Below are 6,000 nucleotides of genomic sequence, written 5' to 3' on the forward strand. Positions count from 1 at the left end.
GAAGACCTCGTGGGACCTGGAAATGAAATTTTACTTTCTCTGAGCCCCTATTTCATTATCTTTAAAACTAAAGTATTAGAGTGGATTATCTCTAAAGTCTTTTCCTGTTCTAAATCTTTGGGCATCTAGGTAAACTGGCAGCTTTTCAGAAATACATTTATCATATAAAGTGAGACATCACTGGGGTTACAGGGGAGCTCTTCACATGTAAAAGTTCCTGTCAAAGTTGGCAAGAATAAGCCCAGTGCAAACCTAGCTTGAAGGTTTAAGATATCATCCAGAGTGCCCACGTATCTTTCATGTTGGCAGAGCCTCCTCCGAAGTCGGAGGGACCTCAACTGAGGGTGATACCACCAGGTGGATGTTCAATCAGATCAGTCTATCTAGTGGCTGAACAAACTGTGGTCTATGATGTAATAAAATAATATTGCAAAGAAAAGAGAAATAGTAAATTCAGAGAAACACAAGGAGAGGTGTAAAAATTTAAGAGCGAAGGAGGCAGGATCAGGAGAATAATATACACAATGACAACAATAATGTAGATTTTCTGAAAATGCTGAAGACAGAAGGAGGAGGAAAAGGAGGAGGGGGGAGGAGGGAGAGAAGAGAGAGGAGAGGGAGGAGGGGGAGGAGGAAGAGGAGGAGGAGAAAGAGAAAGACTCGGGAGTAATTATAATAGACAATGCTGATCCCTAAGAACAGATAATAACACATATCTTCCTCCTCTCAGCAGAAAACAGAATGCTATATATAACAGTCAGCTGCAGTCACCATATTAGTTGTTTTTGATCTGTTTAAGGGAGGGTTTAGTGTGAAGGGACCCCAAACAGAAATGGTTGTGATGTTAAAACAAAAGGCAGCATGACAACTTTTTTTTAACCACTACTTCCTTCACATTCCCAATCAGCACAGAATCAATCATTTTGTTTCCCACAATTATGTCTTTCAGCTGGCAACACTTTAAAAACTTCTGTTTGACTTGACCTTTTGCCCTGGAAGCCCATGACACTGGAAATAAAGAACACCTATATCAGAATATTCCCAAACTGGAAAGCAAGGAAAGCCAGGGAGTAGACAAAAGACAAGACGTCAACCTGAAATAGGCCTGGGAGAATTTTCCACGAAGTCTGCCACGGACATCCTTTCTGCAAGCATGTCGACATGGGAGCTATAAACAGGGAAAGCTGTTGCAGATAAGGAGCAAACCCCATTCAAGGAATGCTCCCCCTCCTCGTCTCTACTTCTTGGAATCCCTAGCTTCCTTCAAGGCTTAAGTGCCACCTCCTACAGGAAGATATCCCTGATTTCTTCTGTTGTTCATACTTCTTCTTAATCCCACTAATCCTTTGTATATTTTTTGTTTTGACTCATCCGTATGTATACATGTCATTTCCCCCAGTAGAGTGTAACCTCCTGGAAGGCAGGAGCTGCTTACTTCTTGTTTTTGTATCCCCAGTAACTACCACAGTGCCTGGCACATAGTAGGCGTGTAATAAATGCTTGTTGAATTCAATCTGTCCCTCTTGTGTGACCAATTCACTTTGCAAATAGGACCGATCCTCTTCTCACAAACACTGGGTTGGCTCCTGTGTCATATAGAGTATTTGTAATAATGACAATATTTGTAAAATGCCCAGGGCAGTGCCTGGCACAAGGTAAGGAAGGGCTATATAAATGCAAGCAATGGTTACTGTGTTATTATATTCTAGATGGTGACCTCCTTGGTAATTCATTTTCCTCAGTCATTTTCCATTACAAAGTCTAACAAGAGGAAGTAACACTTTAAAAAAAAAAGACTATTGCTATAAAGTGCTTGTCCTACTCAGAAAGATGCTCAAAGATTCTAGGAGTTTAGAAAAACAACCTGAGCCGTTCAGATGAATGCCCCACTCACACCATCCCCTATTTCTCCTCCTTTCCTCTTTCTCTACTACACGGTTGCTTAAAATTCACATATTAAGTAGCCTACCCTTTCCTTAGCAATTATAAACATGTAACATCTGATACAAAACAGTGTTAGATATGTTGGCACAGTACCCACAATTCACAATAATAAAGTGAAAGTATCCTAGTAAGACTTAAGAGAAAACAAAACCTTTAAAAACAAATGGATTCCAGTCTGCCGGTGCTCCTGACAGACAGAATGGATGGAGCAGAAGGCCTCTCAGAGTTCATTTGTGATTCTTTGGTCGAATCAAAAAGAACAATATAATAATTATAGAACCTCGTGAACTGCCTAGTCCTACCTGGATCCAAAGGCAGAAATCCCCTTTACTATGAGTTTAACAAAGAGCATCCATCATTTCCTTTAGTGTGAGGACTTCCTAACAGGGTGGTAGATTTAGAGCCAGAAGGGACATCCAGCCCAGACCTCTTTTGCACTTGATGTCCCGCAAGGTGAAGAGCCTTGTCAAAGGTCACACTGACAGTAGTCAGCAAAGGCAGGAATTTAAACTAAGGTCCTGCGACTCCTGGTTCAGCACTCTTTCCAGTGCATCCTGCTGTCCCCGATTGAATGTGATTTAATTCTGCAATTTAACACTAACACAAAATGCTTAGCTCTGAGGCACCGTCATTCTGCAAAGCTTTGCAAGAGCCTCTCCCAGCTCCCAGCACCTGTTTACCTCTAAGCATGACGTCCCAGTAGCAACAAGAACACGGATACTTTCACTGTTTGAAAATTTCCCCTTCAGAAGGTGCCGTAACATCTGTCATTTTTTTAGGATAGGAGAAAATAAACTGGATCACAATAGCATAACGTATCAAGCCATTAATTTACCTCAAACCTGTTGCAAACAGTTGCTTCAAACTGAAACTATGGACGCTGCCTCTTTCACAGGGGAAAACCCATCTCTTCCCATCCCCTTTGCGCCTCCCCTCCCCTCCCACCCAGACTCACCTGCCCAACTCCCTCCGGACTCCCAGGCACTCCCTCTCAGCTCCAGTTGGATGGTTGGAGCTCCCGGGTTCAGGCCCACAGATAACACTGGAGACTGATTGGAAGAATTCTCCATCAGGCAATCCCTGTCTCCACCCCCACCTCGGAGCTTGAAGTTTACAAACCTGTTGTCTAGGCAATGCTAATCCCTGTAAAAGGCCACGCCGCCTCTTAGAGAGGGTATCTAGAAACTGTGCAGTTTGAACAATCTGACATTTGAGTTTTAGAAGGACAGTACTCTTTGCACTGCCCGCTCCCCGACATGATTTTCGTAGAGAGGTAATGTCATGTCGCAAAATGGACTCCTTTCTTCCGAGCAACCTTTTCTCGGCTTTTGACTTCTTCAGATGGCTTTTTGTAGGAATATCTCGTTACCGTGTGAGACTTAACACTGGAAAGATCTTGTTACAGTGTGTGACAACACCGCAGAGTAGCCAGGTAACATTACAGGTGATTCATCTTCTATCTACCCTTCTCCCACCCCTCATACTATCAAGTGGGACTAGATAATAGGTCCCATTTGTTCACCCTGTACAAGGTAAGAGCGCAATAGGTTTGCCAATGTGGCAATAGGTTTGCCAGTGTGGCAGCCTTGCAGTATATAGGTGGGGAAGACCAAACTCCATAGTGATCCGACGGTATGTCTGGACATTGCCTTACTCATTTGCAGTCTCTTTCTCAGCAATTAATTGACTCAGACCCCCATTAGAGAAATTTTCTTTCCCAAGAGCCATTACTTATTTTCCTATAATTCTATAAATATCCAAATTAGTGGATATGAGCAAATTATTAACAAAAACAACAAGAAATCAAGAACAAAAATAACTATTTACAATATTTTGACTGTATGAAAGTTCACAGTCACTGTAAACTCTTTTTGTAGACTTAAGGTCAAATCTCTCTCAGATAGCACTTACTATCCATGTGACCTTGGTGAAGTCACTTAACTTCTGTGTGCCTCAGTTTCCTTATCTGTAAAATGGGGATAATGACTGCACCTGCCCAGTAGGGTGGTGGAGAAGATCAAATGAGATAACATGCAAAGCATTTTACAAGCTTTAAAGTGCCATGTACACAATCAGAATAATCCAAGATCTGGCAGCTTCTACATTAAGAGATTGAAGGGCTTGGAATATGATATTCCGGAGGTCAATGGAGCTAGGATTAAAACCTAGAATCACCTACCCAGCAAAACTGAATATCATGCTCCAAGGCAAAATATGGAATTTCAATAAAATAGAGGACTTTCAAGCTTTCTCAGTGAAAAGACCAGATCTGAATAGAAAATTTGACTTTCAAACACAAGAATCAAGAGAAGCATGAAAAGGTAAACAAGAAAGAGAAATCATAAGGGACTTACTTACAACTTAAAGTTGAACTGTTTTGTTTACATTCCTACATGGAAAGATGATGTGTATGATTCATGAGACCTCAGTATTAGGGTAGCTTAAGGGAATATGCATATATATATATGTATATATATATGCATATATATATACGTATATATATACATATATATATAAGTGAATGTGTATGTATGTGTGTGTATATATATATATATATATATATATATAGAGAGAGAGAGAGAGAGAGAGAGAGAGGGCACAGGGTGAGTTGAAGATGAAGGGAAGATATCTAAAAGAAATAAAATCAAATTAAGGGATGAGAGGGGAATATATTGAGAGAGGGAGATAGGGAGAGATAGGATGGGGTGGATTATCTCGCATAAAGGTGGCAAGAGGAAGCAGTTCTGTGGGAGGAGGGGAGAGGGCAGGTGAGGGGGGAATGAGTGAATCTTGCTCTCATCAAATTTGGCCTGAGGAGGGAATACCATACATACCCAACTGGGTATCTTACCCCACAGGAAGGAAGAGGGAAGAAGATAAAAAAAGGGGGGGGATGATGGAGGGGAGGGCAGATGGGGGTGGAGGTAATCAAAAACAAACACTTTCGAAAGGGGACAGGGTCAAGGGAGAAAATTCAATAAAGGGGGATAGGTTAGGAAGGAGGAAAACAGTTAATCTTTCACAACATGAGTATTGTGGAAGGGTTTTACATAATGATACACATGTGGCCTATGTTGAATTGCTTGACTTCATAGGGAGGGTGGGTGGGAAGGGAAGAGGGGAGAGAATTTGGAACTCAAAGTTTTAAAAACAGATGTTCAAAAACAAAAAAAAAAGTTTTTACATGCAACTAGAAAATAAGATACACAGGCAATGGGGCGTAGAAATCAGTCTTGCCCTACAAGAAAGGAAGGGAAAAGGGGATGGGAGGGGAGTGGGGTGACAGAAGGGAGGGCTGACTGGGGAACAGGGCAACCAGAATATACGTCATCTTGGAGTGGCGGGGAGGGTAGAAATGGAAAGAAAATTTGTAATTCAAACTCTTGTGAAAATCAATGCTGAAAACTAAATATGTTAAATAAATAAATTTAAAAAAATAAAAAAAAATAAAGTGCCATGTAAATGCTAGTATTGTTATTGGATATGATGATAAAATAGTATAACCATGCATAACTCCACTTCTTCTGGAAATAGTCCCTAATCTTTGGGTTCACTTCAGATACTGACTAAAGTCTCTTAAGAAACTTCTTCGCATTTCTCCCTACAATAAAAGTTAAATTCAATCTCTTAGAAAATAAGTTGGATTAGTCTCTTTTCTGTTTCCTCTTCATCAATCATAGAAAGTAGTCTTTCCAAAATATACTTTACTTGCCAACTCCTTACAAATTTTTCCAAGACAAATTTATAAGGTGTCTTTTTATATCACTTATGACAATTCTGACAAGAAAAGTTTCTTTATCACATTCTTTATCGCAGTTTTCTCCACAGATTCTTCATAGCTACCCACAGATCACAGATGAAATGCACACCTTGTCCTTCACTCCATAAAGAATTCTCTATAATAACCCCTTTTTCAACTGTCACTTCAAAATTGTCAGAACAAACCGTTTTTCTCAACATTCAATGTTGGCTCTGAAAGATACAATTACACTGTGTGCATTCTCTATAAGAACTATTTGAAAGCTGGATTATACTAGGTCGGAGGGGGGAGCAACC

The 6,000-nt window shown here is 40.5% G+C and overlaps 1 protein-coding gene across 3 annotated transcripts in view; it reads right to left on the reverse strand.

Moving 5' to 3' along the window:
• The window catches only part of CAPSL (calcyphosine like), a 51,953-nt gene extending 49,076 nt beyond the window's left edge, over nucleotides 1-2,877 (reverse strand). The window contains exon 1 of one of the 3 annotated variants that reach the window (XM_036767242.1): nucleotides 2,780-2,877. The gene's annotated coding sequence lies outside the window, so the exon portion shown is untranslated. Of the gene's footprint in view, nucleotides 1-2,624; nucleotides 2,726-2,779 lie in introns of those variants that run through there. The other 2 variants (XM_036767233.1, XM_036767225.1) reach the window with 2 other exon arrangements.
• Nucleotides 2,878-6,000: the final 3,123 nt, after the last annotated feature.

The sequence above is a fragment of the Trichosurus vulpecula genome, chromosome 1, assembly GCF_011100635.1.
Source record: "Trichosurus vulpecula isolate mTriVul1 chromosome 1, mTriVul1.pri, whole genome shotgun sequence".
Taxonomy (NCBI): Eukaryota; Metazoa; Chordata; class Mammalia; order Diprotodontia; family Phalangeridae; genus Trichosurus; species Trichosurus vulpecula.